Source organism: Camelus dromedarius, chromosome 9 (assembly GCF_036321535.1).
Source record: "Camelus dromedarius isolate mCamDro1 chromosome 9, mCamDro1.pat, whole genome shotgun sequence".
Lineage (NCBI taxonomy): Eukaryota > Metazoa > Chordata > Mammalia > Artiodactyla > Camelidae > Camelus > Camelus dromedarius.
In genome coordinates, this window is record NC_087444.1 from 54,697,498 (window position 1) to 54,721,664 (window position 24,167).

A 24,167-nucleotide genomic window follows, 5' to 3' on the forward strand; every position below is an offset into this window, starting at 1 on the left:
CTAGTGCCGGTTTGAATTTCCTGCAGTTTTCACTGTAAAACCGAGTTGGAGCTAGTACCTCCGCATATATATGTATGGATTGGAGTTTGAAACTGAAAAGAAACTTTGTGTTCCCAACAAGCTAGGTGAAGTACGGCTTTCACACACACTTATCTCTCGGAACAGAGCATGTGGAGAGACGTTCGTTCATCTAGCACAAAGGGAACGGTTTGCAGGAGAAACTATTACACTGGTTTCTCAGTCTGTTTCCTAGTGCCGGTTTGTATTTCCTGCAGTTTTCAGGTTAAAACCGAGTTGGAGCTTGTACTTCCCCATATATATCTATGGAATAGGGTTTGCAACTTAAAAGAATCTTTGTGTTCCAAACAAAATGGGTGAAGGACGGCTTTCACACACACTTATCTCTCACAACTTAGCATATGGAGAGACGTTCGTTCTTCTAGCACAAAGTTAAAGTTTTGCAGGAAAAACTTTTTCTCTGGTTTCTCAGTCTGTTTCCTAGTGCCGGTTTGAAATTCCTGCAGTTTTCACTGTAAAACGGAGTTGGTGCTTTTATCTCTCCATATATATATATAGAGTGGAGTTTGCAACTGAAAAGAAACTTTGTGTTCCCAACAAGTGAGCTAAAGGACGGCTTTCCCACACACATATCTCAGAACTGAGCATTTGGAGAGACGTTCGTTCAACTAGCACAAAGGGATCGTGTTGCAAGATAAATTTTTCTCTGGTTTCTCAGTCTGTTTCCTAGTGCCGGGTTTATGTTCTTGCAGTTTTCACTGTAAAACCGTGTTGGAGATTCTACATCCCCATATATATTTATGGAATGCATTTTGCAAATGAATAAAAACTTTGTGTTCCCAACAAGTCAGGTGAAGTACGGATTTCACACACACTTATCCCTCAGAACTCAGCATGTGGGGAGACGTTTGTTCATCTAGCACCAGGGAACGATTTGCAGGAGAAACTTTTACTCTGGTATCTCAGTCTGTTTCCTAGTGCCGGTTTGAAGTTCCTGCAGTTTTCACTGTAAAATTGTTTTGGTGCTAGTACCTCCCCTTATGTATGTATGGATTAGTGTTTGCAACTGAAAAGTAACTTTGTGTTCCCACTAGCTTGTTGAAGTTCGTCTTTCACACACACATAACTCTCAGAACTGAGCTTGTGGACAGACATTCGTTCATCTAGCAGAAAGGGAACGAGTTGCAGGAGAAACTATTACTCTGCTTTCTCAGTCTGTTTCCTAGTGCCAGTTTGATGTTCCTGCATTTTTCACTGTAAACCGAGTTGGAGATAGTATCTACCCTTATAGATGTATGGAGTGGAATTTGCAACTGAAAAAAACTTTGTTTTCCCAACAAGATAGGCGAAGTACGGCTTTCACACACACTTAGCTCTCACAACTGAGCATGTGGAGGGACGTTCGTTCAACGAGCACAAAGGGAACAGGTTGCAGGAGAAACAATTACTCTGGTTTCTCATTCTGTTTCCTTGTGCCGGTTTGAAGTTCCTGCAGTTTTCAGTGTAAAACCGTGTTGGAGCTTGTACCTCCCCATATATATTTATTGAAAGGTTTTTGCAACTGGAAAGAAACTGTGTTCCCAACAAGCTAGGTGAAGAACGGCTTTAACACACAATTATCTCTCGGAACTGAGCATCGGGAGAGACTTTCGTTCATCTAGCACAAAGGGAACAGTTTGCAGGAGAAAATTTTACTCTGGTTTCTCAGCCTGTTTCCTAGTGCCGATTTGAAGTTACTGCAGTTTTCAGTGTAAAAGAGTGTTGGAGATTTACCTCCCCATATATATGTATGGAGTAGAGTTGGCAACTGAAAATAATCTTTGTGTTCCAAACAAGATAAGTGAAGGACGGCATTCACACACAATTATCTCTCACAAGTGAGCATGTGGAGGGACGTTCATTCATCTAACAGAAAGGGAAAGGGTTGCAGGAGAAACTTTTTCTCTGGTTTCTCAGTATGTTTCCTACTGCCGGTTTGAAGTTCCTGCAGTTTTCAGTGTAAAACCGAGTTGGAGCTTGTACCTCCCCATATATATATATTGAATGGAGTTTGCAACTGAAAAAAAACTTTGTGTTCCCAACAAGCTAGTTGAAGGACGGGTTTCACACACAATTATCTCTCAGAACAGAGCATGTGGAGAGACGTTCGTACATCCAGCACAAAGGGAAAAGTTTGCAGGAGAAAATTTTACTCTGGTATCTCAGTCTGTTTCCTAGAGCCGGTTTGAAGTTCCTGCAGTTTTCAGTGTAAAACAGAGTTGGAGGTTGTACCTCTCCATATATATGTATGGAGTTGTGTTTGCAACTGAAAAGAAATTTTGTGTTCCCAACAAACTAGGTGAAGGACGGCTTTCACACACACTTATCTCTGAGAATTGAGCATGTCGAGAGACGTTCGTTCATCTAGCAAAAGGGGAACAGGTGGCAGGACAAATTTTACTCTGGTTTCTCAGTCTGTTTCCTAGTGCCGGTTTAAATTTCCTGCAGTTTTCAAGTTAAACCAAGTTGGAGCTTGTACGTCCCCATATATATCTATGGAGTAGTGTTTGCAACTTAAAAGAATCTTTGTGTTCCAAACAAAATAGGTGAAGTACGGCTTTCACACACACTTATCTCTCACAAATTAACATGTGGAGAGACGTTCGTTCATCTAGCACAAAGGGAAATAGTTGCAGGAAAACTTTTTCTCTGGTTTCTCAGTCTGTTTCCTAGTGCCGGTTTGAAGTTCCTGCAGTTTTCACTGTAAAACGGAGTTGGAGCTTTTACCTCTCCATATATAAATATAGAGTGGAGTTTGCAACTGAAAAGAAACTTTGTGTTCCCAACAAGAGGGCTGAAGGACGGCTTTCCCACACACATATCTCAGAACTGAGCATTTGGAGAGACGTTCGTTCAACTAGAACAAAGGGATCGTGTTGCAAGATAAATTTTTCTCTGGTTTCTCATTCTGTTTCCTAGTGCCGGGTTTATGTTCCTGCAGTTTTCACTGTAAAACCGTGTTGGAGCTTCTACATCCCCATATATATGTATGGAATGCTGTTTGCAAATGAATAAAAACTTTGTGTTCTCAACAAGTCAGGTGAAGTACGGATTTCACACACACTTCTCTCTCAGAACACAGCATGTGCGGAGACGTTCGTTCATCTAGCACCAGGGAACGGTTTGCAGGAGAAACTTTTACTCTGGTATCACAGTCTGTTTCCTAGTGCCGGTTTGAAGTTCCTGCAGTTTTCACTGTATAACAAAATTGGAGCTAGTACCTCCCCATATACATTTATGGAGTGGAGTTTGCAACAGAAAAGAAACTTTGTGTTCCCAACTACCTAGGTGAAAGACGGCTTTCTCACACACTTATCTCTCAGAACTGTGCATGTGGAAAGACTTTTGTTCATCTAGAACATATGGAACTGGTTGCAGGAGAAAGTTTTACTCTTCTTTCTCAGACTGTTTCCAAGTGCTGGTTTGAAGTTCCTGCAGTTTTCACTGTAAAATCGTGTTGGTGCTTATACCTCCCCTTATGTATGAATGGATTAGTGTTTGCAACTGAAAAGTAACTGTGTGTTCCCAACTAGCTAGTTGAAGTTCGGCTTTCACACACAAATATCTCTCAGAACTGAGCTTGTGGAGAGACATTCGTTCATCTAGCAGAAAGGGAACGAGATGCAAGAGAAACTTTTACACTGATTTCTCAGTGTGTTTCCTAGTGCCAGTTTGAAGTTCCTGCATTTTTCACTGTAAACCGAGTTGGAGCTTGTATCTACCCTTATATATGTATGGAGTGGAGTTTGCAAATGAAAAGAAACTTTGTTTTCCCAACAAGATAGGCGAAGTACGGCTTTCACACACACTTAGCTCTCACAACTGAGCATGTGGAGAGACGTTCGTTCAACTAGCAGAAAGGGAAAGGGTTGCAGGGGAAACATATACTCCTGTTTCTCAGTCTGTTTCCTAGTGCCGGTTTGAAGTTACTGCAGTTTTCACTATAAAAGAGATTTGGAGCTTGTAACTCACCATATGGATGTATGGATTGGAGTTTGCAACTGAAAAGTAACTTTGTGTTCCCAACTAGTTAGGTGAAGGACGGCTTTCACTCACACTTATATCTCAGAACTGAGCATGTGGAGAGACGTTCGTTCATCTAACACAAAGGGAACGGGTTGCAGGAGAAACTTTTACTCTGGTTTCTCAGTCTGTTTCCTAGTGCCGATTTGAATATCCTGCAGTTTTCACTGTAAAACCGAGTTGGAGCTTGTACCTCTCCATATATATGTATGGAGAGGAATTTGCAACTGAAAACAAACTTTGTGTTCCCAACAAGCTAGGTGAAGGACGGCTTTCACACACACTTATCTCTTAGAACTGAGCATGTGGAGAGACGTTCATTCATCTAGCAGAAAGGGAACGGGTTGAAGGAGAAACAGTTTCTCTGGTTTCTCAGTTTCCTAGTGCCGGTTTGAAGTTCCTGCATTTTTCAGTGTAAAACCGAGTTGGAGCTTGTACATCCCCATATATATATATTGAATGGAGTTTGCAACTGAAAAGAAACTTTGTGTTCCCAACAAGCTAGTTGAAGGACGGGTTTCATACACAATTATCTCTCAGAACTGAGCATGTTTAAAGACATTCGTTCATCTAGCACAAAGGGAAAAGGTTGCAGGAGAAAATATTACTCTGGTTTCTCAGTCTGTTTCCTAGTGCCGGTTTGAAGTTCCTGCAGTTTTCACTGTAAAACCGAGTAGGAGCTAGTACCTCCCCATATATATATTTGGAATAGAATTTGCATCTGAAAAGAAACATTGTGTTCCAAACAAGCTAGTTTAAGGATTGCTTTCACACACTCTTATCTCTCAGAACTGAGCATGTGGAGAGCCTTTCGTTCATCTAGCACAAAGGGAACGGGTTGCAGGAGAAAATTTTTCTCTGGTTTCTCAGTCTGTTTCCTAGTGCCGGTTCGAATTTATTGCAGTTTTCACTGTAAAAGCGATTTGGAGCTTGTACCTCCCCATATATATGTATGGATTGGAGTTTGCAACTGAAAAGAAATTTTGTGTTCCCAACAAGATAGGTGAAGTACGGCTTTCAAACACAATTAACTCTCAGAGCCTAGCATGCGGAGAGACCTTCGTTCATCTAGCACAATGGGAACGGTTTGCAGGGGAAACTTTTACTCTTGTTTCTCAGTCTGTTTCCTAGTGCCGGTTTGAATTTCCTGCATTTTTCACTGTAAAACCGAGTTGGAGCTAGTACCTCCGCATATATATGTATGGATTGGAGTTTGAAACTGAAAAGAAACGTTGTGTTCCCAACAAGCTAGGTGAAGTACGGCTTTCACACTCACTTATCTCTCGGAACAGAGCATGTGGAGACTTTTGTTCATCTAGCACAAAGGGAAAGGTTTGCAGGAGAATCTATTACACTGGTTTCTCAGTCTGTTTCCTAGTGCCGGTTTGAAGTTCCTGCAGTTTTCATTATAAAACAGATTTGGAGCTTGTACATCCCCATATATATGTATGGAGTGGAGTATGCAACTGAAAAGAAACTTTGTGTTCCCAACAAGATATGTGAAGTACCGCTTTCACGCACACTTATCTCACAGAGCTTAGCATGCGGAGAGACTTTCGTTCATCTAGCACAAAGGGAAAGGGTTGCAGGAGAAACTTTTACTCTGGTATCTCACTCTGTTTCCTACTGCCGGTTTGAAGATCCTGCAGTTTTCACTATAAAACAGAATTGGAGCTAGTACCTCCCCATATATAATTATGGAGTGGATTTTGCATCTGAAAAGAAACTTTGTGTTCCCAACAATCTAGTTGAAGGACGGCTTTCACACACTCGTATCTCTGAGAACTGAGCATGTGGAGAGACTTTCGTTCATCTAGCCCAAATGGAACGGGTTGCAGGAGGAACTTTTACTCTGCTTTCTCAGACTATTTCCTAGTGCCGGTTTGAAGTTCCTCCAGTTTTCACTGTAAAAACGAGTTGGAGCTTGTAACTCCCCATATATATGTATGGAGTGGAGTTTACAACTGATAAGAAACTTTGTGTTCCCAACTAGCTAGGTGAAGGTCGGCTTTAACACACACTTATCTCTCAGAAATGAGCATGTGGAGAGACGTTCGTTCATCTAGCACAAAGGGAACGGTTTGTAGGGAAAACATATTCTCTGGTTTCTCATTCTGTTTCCTAGTGCCGGTTTGAAGTTCCTGCAGTTTTCAGTGTAAAACAGAGTTGGAGCTTGTACCTCCAAATATATATGTATTTAGTAGAGTTTGCAACTGAAAAGAATCTTTGTGTTCCAAACAAGGTAAGTGAAGGACGGCTTTCACACACAATTATCTCTCACAACTGAGTATGTGTAGAGAAGTTCTTTCATCTAGCACAAATGGAACGGGTTGCAGTTGTAACATTTTCTCTGATTTCTCAGTCTCTTTCCTAGTGCCGGTTTGAAGTTCCTGCAATTTTCACTGTAAAACCGAGTTGAAGCTTGTACCTCCGCATATATATGTATGGAAATGAGTTTGCAAATGAAAAGAATCTTTGTGTTCCCAGCAAGCTATGTGAAGAACGGCTTTCACTCACATTTTTCTCTCAGAATTGAGCAAGTTTTGAGACGTTCGTTCATCTAGCAAATAGGGAACGTTTTACAGGAGAAAATTTTACTCTGGTTTCTCAGTCTGTTTCTTAGTGCCGGTTTGTAATTCCTGCAGTTATCACTATAAAACCGAGTTGGAGCTTGTACCTCCCCATATATATGTATTAGAGGGGTTTGCAAATGAAAAGAAACTTTGTGTTCCCAACAAGTAAGTTTAAGCACGGCTTTCACACACACTTATCTCTCAGATCTGAGCATGTGGAAAGACGTTCGTTCATCTAGCACAAAGGGAACGATTTGCAGGACAATCTATTACTCTGGATTCTCAGTCTGTTTCCTAGTGCCGGTTTGAAGTTCCTGCAGTTTTCATTACAAAACCGAGTTGTAGCTTGTAGATACCCATATATATAAGGAGTGGAGTTGGCAAATAAAAATTATCTTTGTGTTTCCAACTAGCTAGGTGAAGTTCGGCTTTCACACACAAATATCTCTCAGAACTGAGCTTGTGGAGAGACATTCGTTCATCTAGCAGAAAGGGAACGAGTTGCAGGAGAAAATTTTACTCTGGTTTCTCAGTCTGTTTCCTAGTGCCTGTTTGATGTTCCTGCAGTTTTCACTGTAAAACCGAGTTGGAGCTAGTACCTCCCCATATATATGTATGGATTGGAGTTTCCAACTGAAAAGAAACTTTGTTTTCCCAACAAGATAGGCGAAGTACGGCTTTCACACACAATTAGCTCTCACAACTGAGCATGTGTAGAGACGTTTTTTCAACAAGCACAAAGGGAAAGGGAAGCAGAAGAAAATTTTCTCTGGTTTCTCAGTCTGTTCCCTAGTTCCGGTTTGAAGTTCCTACAGTTTTCACAGTAAAATCGAGTTGGAGCTTCTACCTTTCCATATATATGTATGGGGTGAAGTTTGCAACAGAAAAGAATCTTTGTGTTCCAAAGATGATAGGTGAAGGACGGCTTTCACACACACTTATCTCTCAGAACTGAGCATGTGGAGAGACGTTCGTTCATCTAGAACAAAGGGAACAGGTTGCAGGAGAAATATTTACACTGGTTTCTCAGTCTGTTTCCTAGTGCCGGTTTGAAGTTCCTGCAGTTTTCAGTGTAAAATCAAGTTGGAGCTTGTACCTCCCCATATATATGTATGGAGTAGAGTTTGCAACTCAAAAGAATCTTTGTGTTCCAAACAAGATATGTGAAGTACAGCTTTCACACACACTTATCTCTCACAACTGAGCATGTGGAGAGACGTTCGTTCATCTAGCACAAAGGAACGGGTTGCAGGAGAAACTTTTTCTCTGGTTTCTCAGTCTGTTTCCAAGTGCCGTTTTGAAGTTCCAGCATTTTTCACTCTATAACCGAGTTGGAGCTTGTACTCCCCATATAAATGTATGGAATGGATTTTGCAACTGAAAAGAAACTTTGTGTTCCCAACAAGCAAGTTGAAGGACGGCTTTCACACACACTTATCTCTGACAAATGAGCATGTGGAGAGACGTTCGTTCATTTAGCACAAAGGGTACGGATTGCAGGAGAAAGTATTTCTCTCGTTTCTCAGACTGTTTCCTAGTGCCTGTTTGAAGTTCCTGCAGTTTTCAGTTTAAAAGAGGGTTGGAGCTTGTACATCCCCATATATATGTATGGAATGCAGTTTGCAACTGAAAAGAATCTTTGTGTTCCCAACAAGCTAGTTGAAGGACTTCTTTCACACACACATATCTCTAAGAACTGAGCATGGGGAGAGACGTTCTTTCATCTAGCACAAATGGAAATGATTGCAGGAGATACTTTAACTCTGGTTTCTCAGTCTGTTTCATAGTGCCGGTTTGAAGTTCCTGCTATTTTCACTGTAAAACCGAGTTGGAGCTAGTAACAACCCATATAAATATAAGGAGTGGAGTTTGCAACTGAAAAGAAAATTTGTGATCCCAACAAGCTAGGTGAAGGACGGCTTTCACACACACTTATCTCTCAGAACTGAGCGTGTGGAGAGACGTTAGTACATCTAGCACAAAGGGAACTTGTTGTAGGAGAAACTAATACTCTGGTTTCTCAGTCTGTTTCCTAGTGTCGGAATGAAATTCCTCCAGTTTTCACTGTAAAACCGAGTTGGAGCATGTACCACAACATATAAATGTATGGAATGGAGTTTGCAACTTAAAAGAAACACTCTGATCCCAACAAGCTAGGTGAAGTTCGGCTTTCACACACACTTAACTCTCACAAATGAGCATGTAGAGAGACGTTCGTTCATCTAGCTCAAAGGGAACGGGTTGCAGGAGAAACATTTTCTCTGGTTTCTCAGTCTGTGTCCTAGTGCCAGTTTGAAGTTCCAGCAGTTTTCAGTGTAAAACAGAGTTGGAGCTTGTACCTCAACATATATATGTATGGAATGCAGTTTGCAACTGAAAAGAATCTTTGTGTTCCCAACAAGCTAGGTGAAGGACGGCTTTCACACACACTGATCTCTCAGAACTGAGCATGTGGACAGAGGATCGTTCATCCAGCAAAAAGGGAACGGGTTGCAAGAGAAACATTTTTCTGGTATCTCAGTCTGTTTCCAAGTGCCAATTTTAAGTTCCTGCAGTTTTCACTGTAAAACCGATGTGGAGCTTCTACCTCCCCATATATATGTAAGGAATGGATTCTGCAACTGAAAAAAAATTTGTGTTCCCAGCAAGCTAGGTGAAGGACGGATATCACACACAAATTTCTCTCAGATCTGAGCATGTGGAGAGACGTTCGTTCATCTAGCACAAAGGGAACAGGTTGCAGGAGAAATATTTACACTGGTTCTCAGTGTGTTTCCTAGTGCCTGTTTGAAGTTCCTGCAGTTTTCAGTGTAAAACCAATTTGGAGCTTGTACCTCCCCATATATATGTATGGAGTAGAGTTTGCAACTGAAAAGAATCTTTGTGTTCCAAACAAGATAGTTGAAGGACGGCTTTCACAACACATTTCTCTCACAACTGAGCATGTGGAAAGACGTTCGTTCATCTAGCACAAAGGGAACGGGTTGCAGGATGAACATTTTCTCTGGATTCTCAGTCTGTTTCCAAGTGTCGGTTTGAAGTTCCAGCAGTTTTCACTCTAAAACCGAGTTGGAGATTGTACTCCCCATATAAATTTATGGAATGGAGTTTGCAACTGAAAACAAACTTTGTGTTCCCAACAAGCTAGTTGAAGGACGGCTTTCACACACACTTATCTCTGACAACAGAGCATGTGGAGAGACGTTCGTTCATTTAGCACAAAGGGAACGGATTGCAGGAGAAACTTTTTCTCTGGTTTCTCAGACTGTTTCCTAGTGCCTGTTTGAAGTTCCTTCAGTTTTCACTGTAAAACCGAGTTGGAGCTTGTACCTCGGTATATATATGTATGGAAAGGAGTTTGCAACTGAAAAGAAACTTTGTGTTCCCAACAAGCTATGTGAAGGACCGCTTTCACACACAATTATCTCTCAGAACTGAGTATGTGGTGAGACGTTCGTTCATCTAGCACAAAGGGAAAGGTTTCCAGGAGAAACTTTTTCTCTGGTTTCTCAGTCTGTTTCCAAGTTCCGGTTTGAAGTTCCTGCAGTTTTCAATGTAAAGCAGAGTTGGATCTAGTAACTCCTCATATATATGTATGGATTGGAGTTTGCAACTGAAAAGAAAATTTGTGTTCCCCACAAGCTAGGTGAAGGACGGCTTTCACACACACTTATCTCTCAGAACTGAGCATGTGGAGAGACGTTCGTTCAACTAGCACTAAGGGAACGGTTTGCATGAGAAATTTTTACTCTGGTTTCTCAGTCTGTTTCCTAGTGCCGGTTTTAAGTTCCTGCAGTTTTCACTGTAAAACCTTAGTGGAGCTTCAACCTCCCCATATAAATGTATGCAATGGAGTATTCAACTGAATAGAACCTTTGTGTTCCCAACATGCTAGGTGAAGGACGGCTTCGCACACACTTATCTCTCACAACTGAGCATGTGGTGAGACGTTCGTTCATCTAGCTCAAAGAGAACAGTTTGCAGGAGAAACTTTTATTCTGGTTTCTCAGTCTGTTTCCTAGTGCCGGTTTGAATTTCCTGCAGTTATCAGTGTAAAACAGAGTAAGAGCTTGTACCTCCCCATATATATGTATGGATTGCAGTTTGCAACTGAAAAAAATCTTTGTATTCCAAACAAGCTAGGTGAAGGACGGCTTTCACACACACTTATCTCTAAGTACAGAGCATGTGGACAGACTTTCGTTCATCTGGCACAAAGGGAACGGTTTGCAGTGGAAAATTTTCTCTGTTTTCTCAGTCTGTTTCCTAGTGCCGGATTTAAGTTCCTGCAGTTTTCATTATAAAACCGATTTGGAGCTTGTACATCCCCATATATATGTATTGAGTGGAGTTTGCAACTGAAAAGAAACTTTGTGTTCCCAACAAGATAGGTGAAGTACCGCTTTCACACACACTTATCTCTCAGAGCTTAGCATGCGGGGAGACGTTCGTTCATCTAGCACAAATGGAAAGGGTTGCAGGAGAAACTTTTACTCTGGTTTCTCAGTCTGTTTCCTAGTGCCGGTTTGAAGATCCTGCAGTTTTCACTGTAAAAACGAGTTGGAGCTTGTAACTCCCCATATATATGTATGGAGTGGAGTTTACAACCGAAAAGAAACTTTGTGTTCCCAACTAGCTAGGTGAAGGTCGGCTTTAACACACACTTTTCTCTCAGAACTGACCATGTGGAGAGACGTTCCTTCATCTAGCACAAAGGGAACGGTTTGCAGGGGCAACTTTTACTCTTGTTTTTCAGTATGTTTCCTCGTGCCGGTTTGAAGTTCCTGCAGTTTTCACTGTAAAACCGAGTTGAAGCTTGTACCTCCCTATATATATGTATGGATTGGAGTTTCCAACTGAAAAGAAAATTTGTCTTCCCAATAAGCTATGTGAAGTACGGCTTTCCCACACACTTTTTTCTCTCAGCGGTGCATGTGGAGAGACGTTCGTTCATCTAGCACAAAGGGAACGGGTTGCAGGGAAAACATATACTCTGGTTTCTCATTCTGTTTCCTAGTGCCGGTTTGAAATTCCTGCAGTTTTCAGTGTAAAACAGAGTTGGAGCTTGTACCTCCAAATATATATGTATGGAGTAGAGTTTGCAACTGAAAAGAATCTTTGTGTTCCAAACAAGGTAGGTGAAGGACGGCTTTCACACACACTTATCTCTCACAACTGAACATGTGGAGAGACGTTCTTTCATCTAGCACAAAGGGAACGGGTTGCAGTAGTAACTTTTTCTCTGATTTCTCAGTCTGTTTCCTAGTGCCGGTTTGAAGTTCCTGCAATTTTCACTGTAAAACCGAGTTGAAGCTTGTACCTCCGCATATATATGTATGGAAAGGAGTTTGCAAAAAAAAGAATCTTTGTGTTTACAACAAGCTATGTGAAGAACGGCTTTCACTCACATATTTCTCTCAGAAATGAGCAAGTTTTGAGACGTTCGTTCATCTAGCAAAAAGGGAACGTTTTACAGGAGAAACTTTTACTCTAGTTTCTCAGTCTGTTTCTTAGTGCCGGTGTGAAATTCCTGCAGTTATCACTATAAAACCGAGTTGGAGCTTGTACCTCCCCATATATATGTATTAGATGGGTTTGCAAATGAAAAGAAACTTTGTGTTCCCAACAACTAAGTTTAAGCACGGCTTTCACACACACTTATCTCTCAGATCTGAGCATGTGGAGAGACGTTCGTTCATCTAGCACAAAGGGAACGATTTGCAGGACAATCTATTACTCTGGATTCTCAGTCTGTTTCCTAGAGCCGGTTTGAAGTTCCTGCAGTTTTCACTATAAAACCGAGTTGTATCTTGTACATACCCATATATATAAGGAGTGGAGTTTGCAACTGAAAAGTAACTTTGTGTTTCCAACTAGCTAGGTGAAGTTCGGCTTTCACACACACTTTTTCTCTCAGCGGAGCATGTGGAGAGACGTTCGTTCATCTAGCAGAAAGGGAACGAGTTGCAGGAGAAACTTTTTCTCTGGTTTCTCAGTCTGTTTCCAAGTGCCGGTTTGAAGTTCCAGCAGTTTTCACTCTAAAACCGAGTTCGAGATTGTACTCCCCATATAAATTTATGGAATGGAGTTTGCAACTGAAAACAAACTTTGTGTTCCCAACAAGCTAGTTGAAGGACGGCTTTCACACACACTTATCTCTGACAACAGAGCATGTGGAGAGACGTTCGTTCATTTAGCACAAAGGGAACGGATTGCAGGAGAAACTTTTTCTCTGGTTTCTCAGACTGTTTCCTAGTGCCTGTTTGAAGTTCCTTCAGTTTTCACTGTAAAACCGAGTTGGAGCTTGTACCTCCAAATATATATGTATGGAGTAGAGTTTGCAACTGAAAAGAATCTTTGTGTTCCAAACAAGGTAGGTGAAGGACGGCTTTCACACACACTTATCTCTCACAACTGAACATGTGGAGAGACGTTCTTTCATCTAGCACAAAGGGAACGGGTTGCAGTAGTAACTTTTTCTCTGATTTCTCAGTCTGTTTCCTAGTGCCGGTTTGAAGTTCCTGCAATTTTCACTGTAAAACCGAGTTGAAGCTTGTACCTCCGCATATATATGTATGGAAAGGAGTTTGCAAAAAAAAGAATCTTTGTGTTTACAACAAGCTATGTGAAGAACGGCTTTCACTCACATATTTCTCTCAGAAATGAGCAAGTTTTGAGACGTTCGTTCATCTAGCAAAAAGGGAACGTTTTACAGGAGAAACTTTTACTCTAGTTTCTCAGTCTGTTTCTTAGTGCCGGTGTGAAATTCCTGCAGTTATCACTATAAAACCGAGTTGGAGCTTGTACCTCCCCATATATATGTATTAGATGGGTTTGCAAATGAAAAGAAACTTTGTGTTCCCAACAACTAAGTTTAAGCACGGCTTTCACACACACTTATCTCTCAGATCTGAGCATGTGGAGAGACGTTCGTTCATCTAGCACAAAGGGAACGATTTGCAGGACAATCTATTACTCTGGATTCTCAGTCTGTTTCCTAGAGCCGGTTTGAAGTTCCTGCAGTTTTCACTATAAAACCGAGTTGTATCTTGTACATACCCATATATATAAGGAGTGGAGTTTGCAACTGAAAAGTAACTTTGTGTTTCCAACTAGCTAGGTGAAGTTCGGCTTTCACACACACTTTTTCTCTCAGCGGAGCATGTGGAGAGACGTTCGTTCATCTAGCAGAAAGGGAACGAGTTGCAGGAGAAACTTTTTCTCTGGTTTCTCAGTCTGTTTCCAAGTGCCGGTTTGAAGTTCCAGCAGTTTTCACTCTAAAACCGAGTTCGAGATTGTATTCCCCATATAAATTTATGGAATGGAGTTTGCAACTGAAAACAAACTTTGTGTTCCCAACAAGCTAGTTGAAGGACGGCTTTCACACACACTTATCTCTGACAACAGAGCATGTGGAGAGACGTTCGTTCATTTAGCACAAAGGGAACGGATTGCAGGAGAAACTTTTTCTCTGGTTTCTCAGACTGTTTCCTAGTGCCTGTTTGAAGTTCCTTCAGTTTTCACTGTAAAACCGAGTTGGAGCTTGTACCTCGGTATATATATGTATGGAAAGGAGTTTGCAACTGAAAAGAAACTTTGTGTTCCCAACAAGCTATGTGAAGGACCGCTTTCACACACAATTATCTCTCAGAACTGAGTATGTGGTGAGACGTTCGTTCATCTAGCACAAAGGGAAAGGTTTCCAGGAGAAACTTTTTCTCTGGTTTCTCAGTCTGTTTCCAAGTTCCGGTTTGAAGTTCCTGCAGTTTTCAATGTAAAGCAGAATTGGATCTAGTAACTCCTCATATATATGTATGGATTGGAGTTTGCAACTGAAAAGAAAATTTGTGTTCCCCACAAGCTAGGTGAAGGACGGCTTTCACACACACTTATCTCTCAGAACTGAGCATGTGGAGAGACGTTCGTTCAACTAGCACTAAGGGAACGGTTTGCATGAGAAATTTTTACTCTGCTTTCTCTGTCTGTTTCCTAGTGCCGGTTTTAAGTTCCTGCAGTTTTCACTGTAAAACCTTAGTGGAGCTTCAACCTCCCCATATAAATGTATGCAATGGAGTATTCAACTGAATAGAACCTTTGTGTTCCCAACATGCTAGGTGAAGGACGGCTTCGCACACACTTATCTCTCACAACTGAGCATGTGGTGAGACGTTCGTTCATCTAGCTCAAAGAGAACAGTTTGCAGGAGAAACTTTTATTCTGGTTTCTCAGTCTGTTTCCTAGTGCCGGTTTGAATTTCCTGCAGTTATCAGTGTAAAACAGAGTAAGAGCTTGTACCTCCCCATATATATGTATGGATTGCAGTTTGCAACTGAAAAAAATCTTTGTATTCCAAACAAGCTAGGTGAAGGACGGCTTTCACACACACTTATCTCTAAGTACAGAGCATGTGGACAGACTTTCGTTCATCTGGCACAAAGGGAACGGTTTGCAGTGGAAAATTTTCTCTGTTTTCTCAGTCTGTTTCCTAGTGCCGGATTTAAGTTCCTGCAGTTTTCATTATAAAACCGATTTGGAGCTTGTACATCCCCATATATATGTATTGAGTGGAGTTTGCAACTGAAAAGAAACTTTGTGTTCCCAACAAGATAGGTGAAGTACCGCTTTCACACACACTTATCTCTCAGAGCTTAGCATGCGGGGAGACGTTCGTTCATCTAGCACAAATGGAAAGGGTTGCAGGAGAAACTTTTACTCTGCTTTCTCAGTCTGTTTCCTAGTGCCGGTTTGAAGATCCTGCAGTTTTCACTGTAAAACAGAGTTGGAGATAGTACCTCCCCATATATATATATGGAGTGGATTTTGCATCTGAAAAGAAACTTTGTGTTCCCAACCAGCTAGTTGAAGGACGGCTTTCACACACTCTTATCTCTCAGAACTGAGCATGTGGAGAGACGTTCGTTCATCTAGCACAAAGGGAATGGGTTGCAGGAGGAACATTTAGTCTGGTTTCTCAGTCTGTTTCCTAGTGCCGGTTTGAAGTTCCTGCAGTTTTCACTGTAAAAACGAGTTGGAGCTTGTAACTCCCCATATATATGTATGGAGTGGAGTTTACAACCGAAAAGAAACTTTGTGTTCCCAACTAGCTAGGTGAAGGTCGGCTTTAACACACACTTTTCTCTCAGAACTGACCATGTGGAGAGACGTTCCTTCATCTAGCACAAAGGGAACGGTTTGCAGGGGCAACTTTTACTCTTGTTTCTCAGTATGTTTCCTCGTGCCGGTTTGAAGTTCCTGCAGTTTTCACTGTAAAACCGAGTTGAAGCTTGTACCTCCCTATATATATGTATGGATTGGAGTTTCCAACTGAAAAGAAAATTTGTCTTCCCAATAAGCTATGTGAAGTACGGCTTTCACACGCACTTTTTTCTCTCAGCGGTGCATGTGGAGAGACGTTCGTTCATCTAGCACAAAGGGAACGGGTTGCAGGGAAAACATATACTCTGGTTTCTCATTCTGTTTCCTAGTGCCGGTTTGAAATTCCTGCAGTTTTCAGTGTAAAACAGAGTTGGAGCTTGTACCTCCAAATATATATGTATGGAGTAGAGTTTGCAACTGAAAAGAATCTTTGTGTTCCAAACAAGGTAGGTGAAGGACGGCTTTCACACACACTTATCTCTCACAACTGAACATGTGGAGAGACGTTCTTTCATCTAGCACAAAGGGAACGGGTTGCAGTAGTAACTTTTTCTCTGATTTCTCAGTCTGTTTCCTAGTGCCGGTTTGAAGTTCCTGCAATTTTCACTGTAAAACCGAGTTGAAGCTTGTACCTCCGCATATATATGTATGGAAAGGAGTTTGCAAAAAAAAGAATCTTTGTGTTTACAACAAGCTATGTGAAGAACGGCTTTCACTCACATATTTCTCTCAGAAATGAGCAAGTTTTGAGACGTTCGTTCATCTAGCAAAAAGGGAACGTTTTACAGGAGAAACTTTTACTCTAGTTTCTCAGTCTGTTTCTTAGTGCCGGTGTGAAATTCCTGCAGTTATCACTATAAAACCGAGTTGGAGCTTGTACCTCCCCATATATATGTATTAGATGGGTTTGCAAATGAAAAGAAACTTTGTGTTCCCAACAACTAAGTTTAAGCACGGCTTTCACACACACTTATCTCTCAGATCTGAGCATGTGGAGAGACGTTCGTTCATCTAGCACAAAGGGAACGATTTGCAGGACAATCTATTACTCTGGATTCTCAGTCTGTTTCCTAGAGCCGGTTTGAAGTTCCTGCAGTTTTCACTATAAAACCGAGTTGTATCTTGTACATACCCATATATATAAGGAGTGGAGTTTGCAACTGAAAAGTAACTTTGTGTTTCCAACTAGCTAGGTGAAGTTCGGCTTTCACACACACTTTTTCTCTCAGCGGAGCATGTGGAGAGACGTTCGTTCATCTAGCAGAAAGGGAACGAGTTGCAGGAGAAACTTTTTCTCTGGTTTCTCAGTCTGTTTCCAAGTGCCGGTTTGAAGTTCCAGCAGTTTTCACTCTAAAACCGAGTTCGAGATTGTACTCCCCATATAAATTTATGGAATGGAGTTTGCAACTGAAAACAAACTTTGTGTTCCCAACAAGCTAGTTGAAGGACGGCTTTCACACACACTTATCTCTGACAACAGAGCATGTGGAGAGACGTTCGTTCATTTAGCACAAAGGGAACGGATTGCAGGAGAAACTTTTTCTCTGGTTTCTCAGACTGTTTCCTAGTGCCTGTTTGAAGTTCCTTCAGTTTTCACTGTAAAACCGAGTTGGAGCTTGTACCTCGGTATATATATGTATGGAAAGGAGTTTGCAACTGAAAAGAAACTTTGTGTTCCCAACAAGCTATGTGAAGGACCGCTTTCACACACAATTATCTCTCAGAACTGAGTATGTGGTGAGACGTTCGTTCATCTAGCACAAAGGGAAAGGTTTCCAGGAGAAACTTTTTCTCTGGTTTCTCAGTCTGTTTCCAAGTTCCGGTTTGAAGTTCCTGCAGTTTTCAATGTAAAGCAGAGTTGGATATAGTAACTCCTCATATATATGTATGGATTGGAGTTTGCAACTGAAAAGAAAATTTGTGTTCCCCACAAGCTAGGTGAAGGACGGCTTTCACACACACTTATCTCTCAGAACTGAGCATGTGGAGAGACGTTCGTTCAACTAGCACTAAGGGAACGGTTTGCATGAGAAATTTTTACTCTGGTTTCTCTGTCTGTTTCCTAGTGCCGGTTTTAAGTTCCTGCAGTTTTCACTGTAAAACCTTAGTGGAGCTTCAACCTCCCCATATAAATGTATGCAATGGAGTATTCAACTGAATAGAACCTTTGTGTTCCCAACATGCTAGGTGAAGGACGGCTTCGCACACACTTATCTCTCACAACTGAGCATGTGGTGAGACGTTCGTTCATCTAGCTCAAAGAGAACAGTTTGCAGGAGAAACTTTTATTCTGGTTTCTCAGTCTGTTTCCTAGTGCCGGTTTGAATTTCCTGCAGTTATCAGTGTAAAACAGAGTAAGAGCTTGTACCTCCCCATATATATGTATGGATTGCAGTTTGCAACTGAAAAAAATCTTTGTATTCCAAACAAGCTAGGTGAAGGACGGCTTTCACACACACTTATCTCTAAGTACAGAGCATGTGGACAGACTTTCGTTCATCTGGCACAAAGGGAACGGTTTGCAGTGGAAAATTTTCTCTGTTTTCTCAGTCTGTTTCCTAGTGCCGGATTTAAGTTCCTGCAGTTTTCATTATAAAACCGATTTGGAGCTTGTACATCCCCATATATATGTATTGAGTGGAGTTTGCAACTGAAAAGAAACTTTGTGTTCCCAACAAGATAGGTGAAGTACCGCTTTCACACACACTTATCTCTCAGAGCTTAGCATGCGGGGAGACGTTCGTTCATCTAGCACAAATGGAAAGGGTTGCAGGAGAAACTTTTACTCTGCTTTCTCAGTCTGTTTCCTAGTGCCGGTTTGAAGATCCTGCAGTTTTCACTGTAAAACAGAGTTGGAGATAGTACCTCCCCATATATATATATGGAGTGGATTTTGCATCTGAAAAGAAACTTTGTGTTCCCAACCAGCTAGTTGAAGGACGGCTTTCACACACTCTTATCTCTCAGAACTGAGCATGTGGAGAGACGTTCGTTCATCTAGCACAAAGGGAATGGGTTGCAGGAGGAACATTTAGTCTGGTTTCTCAGTCTGTTTCCTAGTGCCGGTTTGAAGTTCCTGCAGTTTTCACTGTAAAAACGAGTTGGAGCTTGTAACTCCCCATATATATGTATGGAGTGGAGTTTACAACCGAAAAGAAACTTTGTGTTCCCAACTAGCTAGGTGAAGGTCGGCTTTAACACACACTTTTCTCTCAGAACTGACCATGTGGAGAGACGTTCCTTCATCTAGCACAAAGGGAACGGTTTGCAGGGGCAACTTTTACTCTTGTTTCTCAGTATGTTTCCTCGTGCCGGTTTGAAGTTCCTGCAGTTTTCACTGTAAAACCGAGTTGAAGCTTGTACCTCCCTATATATATGTATGGATTGGAGTTTCCAACTGAAAAGAAAATTTGTCTTCCCAATAAGCTATGTGAAGTACGGCTTTCACACGCACTTTTTTCTCTCAGCGGTGCATGTGGAGAGACGTTCGTTCATCTAGCACAAAGGGAACGGGTTGCAGGGAAAACATATACTCTGGTTTCTCATTCTGTTTCCTAGTGCCGGTTTGAAATTCCTGCAGTTTTCAGTGTAAAACAGAGTTGGAGCTTGTACCTCCAAATATATATGTATGGAGTAGAGTTTGCAACTGAAAAGAATCTTTGTGTTCCAAACAAGGTAGGTGAAGGACGGCTTTCACACACACTTATCTCTCACAACTGAACATGTGGAGAGACGTTCTTTCATCTAGCACAAAGGGAACGGGTTGCAGTAGTAACTTTTTCTCTGATTTCTCAGTCTGTTTCCTAGTGCCGGTTTGAAGTTCCTGCAATTTTCACTGTAAAACCGAGTTGAAGCTTGTACCTCCGCATATATATGTATGGAAAGGAGTTTGCAAAAAAAAGAATCTTTGTGTTTACAACAAGCTATGTGAAGAACGGCTTTCACTCACATATTTCTCTCAGAAATGAGCAAGTTTTGAGACGTTCGTTCATCTAGCAAAAAGGGAACGTTTTACAGGAGAAACTTTTACTCTAGTTTCTCAGTCTGTTTCTTAGTGCCGGTGTGAAATTCCTGCAGTTATCACTATAAAACCGAGTTGGAGCTTGTACCTCCCCATATATATGTATTAGATGGGTTTGCAAATGAAAAGAAACTTTGTGTTCCCAACAACTAAGTTTAAGCACGGCTTTCACACACACTTATCTCTCAGATCTGAGCATGTGGAGAGACGTTCGTTCATCTAGCACAAAGGGAACGATTTGCAGGACAATCTATTACTCTGGATTCTCAGTCTGTTTCCTAGAGCCGGTTTGAAGTTCCTGCAGTTTTCACTATAAAACCGAGTTGTATCTTGTACATACCCATATATATAAGGAGTGGAGTTTGCAACTGAAAAGTAACTTTGTGTTTCCAACTAGCTAGGTGAAGTTCGGCTTTCACACACACTTTTTCTCTCAGCGGAGCATGTGGAGAGACGTTCGTTCATCTAGCAGAAAGGGAACGAGTTGCAGGAGAAACTTTTTCTCTGGTTTCTCAGTCTGTTTCCAAGTGCCGGTTTGAAGTTCCAGCAGTTTTCACTCTAAAACCGAGTTCGAGATTGTACTCCCCATATAAATTTATGGAATGGAGTTTGCAACTGAAAACAAACTTTGTGTTCCCAACAAGCTAGTTGAAGGACGGCTTTCACACACACTTATCTCTGACAACAGAGCATGTGGAGAGACGTTCGTTCATTTAGCACAAAGGGAACGGATTGCAGGAGAAACTTTTTCTCTGGTTTCTCAGACTGTTTCCTAGTGCCTGTTTGAAGTTCCTTCAGTTTTCACTGTAAAACCGAGTTGGAGCTTGTACCTCGGTATATATATGTATGGAAAGGAGTTTGCAACTGAAAAGAAACTTTGTGTTCCCAACAAGCTATGTGAAGGACCGCTTTCACACACAATTATCTCTCAGAACTGAGTATGTGGTGAGACGTTCGTTCATCTAGCACAAAGGGAAAGGTTTCCAGGAGAAACTTTTTCTCTGGTTTCTCAGTCTGTTTCCAAGTTCCGGTTTGAAGTTCCTGCAGTTTTCAATGTAAAGCAGAGTTGGATATAGTAACTCCTCATATATATGTATGGATTGGAGTTTGCAACTGAAAAGAAAATTTGTGTTCCCCACAAGCTAGGTGAAGGACGGCTTTCACACACACTTATCTCTCAGAACTGAGCATGTGGAGAGACGTTCGTTCAACTAGCACTAAGGGAACGGTTTGCATGAGAAATTTTTACTCTGGTTTCTCTGTCTGTTTCCTAGTGCCGGTTTTAAGTTCCTGCAGTTTTCACTGTAAAACCTTAGTGGAGCTTCAACCTCCCCATATAAATGTATGCAATGGAGTATTCAACTGAATAGAACCTTTGTGTTCCCAACATGCTAGGTGAAGGACGGCTTCGCACACACTTATCTCTCACAACTGAGCATGTGGTGAGACGTTCGTTCATCTAGCTCAAAGAGAACAGTTTGCAGGAGAAACTTTTATTCTGGTTTCTCAGTCTGTTTCCTAGTGCCGGTTTGAATTTCCTGCAGTTATCAGTGTAAAACAGAGTAAGAGCTTGTACCTCCCCATATATATGTATGGATTGCAGTTTGCAACTGAAAAAAATCTTTGTATTCCAAACAAGCTAGGTGAAGGACGGCTTTCACACACACTTATCTCTAAGTACAGAGCATGTGGACAGACTTTCGTTCATCTGGCACAAAGGGAACGGTTTGCAGTGGAAAATTTTCTCTGTTTTCTCAGTCTGTTTCCTAGTGCCGGATTTAAGTTCCTGCAGTTTTCATTATAAAACCGATTTGGAGCTTGTACATCCCCATATATATGTATTGAGTGGAGTTTGCAACTGAAAAGAAACTTTGTGTTCCCAACAAGATAGGTGAAGTACCGCTTTCACACACACTTATCTCTCAGAGCTTAGCATGCGGGGAGACGTTCGTTCATCTAGCACAAATGGAAAGGGTTGCAGGAGAAACTTTTACTCTGCTTTCTCAGTCTGTTTCCTAGTGCCGGTTTGAAGATCCTGCAGTTTTCACTGTAAAACAGAGTTGGAGATAGTACCTCCCCATATATATATATGGAGTGGATTTTGCATCTGAAAAGAAACTTTGTGTTCCCAACCAGCTAGTTGAAGGACGGCTTTCACACACTCTTATCTCTCAGAACTGAGCATGTGGAGAGACGTTCGTTCATCTAGCACAAAGGGAATGGGTTGCAGGAGGAACATTTAGTCTGGTTTCTCAGTCTGTTTCCTAGTGCCGGTTTGAAGTTCCTGCAGTTTTCACTGTAAAAACGAGTTGGAGCTTGTAACTCCCCATATATATGTATGGAGTGGAGTTTACAACCGAAAAGAAACTTTGTGTTCCCAACTAGCTAGGTGAAGGTCGGCTTTAACACACACTTTTCTCTCAGAACTGACCATGTGGAGAGACGTTCCTTCATCTAGCACAAAGGGAACGGTTTGCAGGGGCAACTTTTACTCTTGTTTCTCAGTATGTTTCCTCGTGCCAGTTTGAAGTTCCTGCAGTTTTCACTGTAAAACCGAGTTGAAGCTTGTACCTCCCTATATATATGTATGGATTGGAGTTTCCAACTGAAAAGAAAATTTGTCTTCCCAATAAGCTATGTGAAGTACGGCTTTCACACGCACTTTTTTCTCTCAGCGGTGCATGTGGAGAGACGTTCGTTCATCTAGCACAAAGGGAACGGGTTGCAGGGAAAACATATACTCTGGTTTCTCATTCTGTTTCCTAGTGCCGGTTTGAAATTCCTGCAGTTTTCAGTGTAAAACAGAGTTGGAGCTTGTACCTCCAAATATATATGTATGGAGTAGAGTTTGCAACTGAAAAGAATCTTTGTGTTCCAAACAAGGTAGGTGAAGGACGGCTTTCACACACACTTATCTCTCACAACTGAACATGTGGAGAGACGTTCTTTCATCTAGCACAAAGGGAACGGGTTGCAGTAGTAACTTTTTCTCTGATTTCTCAGTCTGTTTCCTAGTGCCGGTTTGAAGTTCCTGCAATTTTCACTGTAAAACCGAGTTGAAGCTTGTACCTCCGCATATATATGTATGGAAAGGAGTTTGCAAAAAAAAGAATCTTTGTGTTTACAACAAGCTATGTGAAGAACGGCTTTCACTCACATATTTCTCTCAGAAATGAGCAAGTTTTGAGACGTTCGTTCATCTAGCAAAAAGGGAACGTTTTACAGGAGAAACTTTTACTCTAGTTTCTCAGTCTGTTTCTTAGTGCCGGTGTGAAATTCCTGCAGTTATCACTATAAAACCGAGTTGGAGCTTGTACCTCCCCATATATATGTATTAGATGGGTTTGCAAATGAAAAGAAACTTTGTGTTCCCAACAACTAAGTTTAAGCACGGCTTTCACACACACTTATCTCTCAGATCTGAGCATGTGGAGAGACGTTCGTTCATCTAGCACAAAGGGAACGATTTGCAGGACAATCTATTACTCTGGATTCTCAGTATGTTTCCTAGAGCCGGTTTGAAGTTCCTGCAGTTTTCACTATAAAACCGAGTTGTATCTTGTACATACCCATATATATAAGGAGTGGAGTTTGCAACTGAAAAGTAACTTTGTGTTTCCAACTAGCTAGGTGAAGTTCGGCTTTCACACACACTTTTTTCTCTCAGCGGAGCATGTGGAGAGACGTTCGTTCATCTAGCAGAAAGGGAACGAGTTGCAGGAGAAACTTTTTCTCTGGTTTCTCAGTCTGTTTCCAAGTGCCGGTTTGAAGTTCCAGCATTTTTCACTCTATAACCGAGTTGGAGCTTGTACTCCCCATATAAATGTATGGAATGGCGTTTGCAACTGAAAAGAAACTTTGTGTTCCCAACAAGCTAGTTGAAGTACGGCTTTCACACACACTTATCTCTGACAACTGAGAACGTGGAGAGACGTTCGTTCATTTAGCACAAAGGGAACGGATTGCAGGAGAAACTTTTTCTCTGGTTTCTCCGACTGTTTCCTAGTGCCTGTTTGAAGTTCCTGCAGTTTTCAGTGTAAAGAGGTTTGGAACTTGTACCTCCCCATATATATGTATGGAATGCAGTATGCAACTGAAAAGAATCTTTGTGTTCCCAACAAGCTAGGTGAAGGACGACTTTCACACACACTTATCTCTCAGAACTTAGCGTGTGGAGTGACGTTTGTTCATCTAGCACAAAGGGAAATGGTTGTAGGAGAAACTAATACTCTTGTTTCTCAGTCTGTTTCCTAGTGTCGGATTTAAGTTCCTCCAGTTTTCACTATAAAACCGAGTTGGTGCATGTACCTCCCCATTTAAATGTATCGAATGTAGTT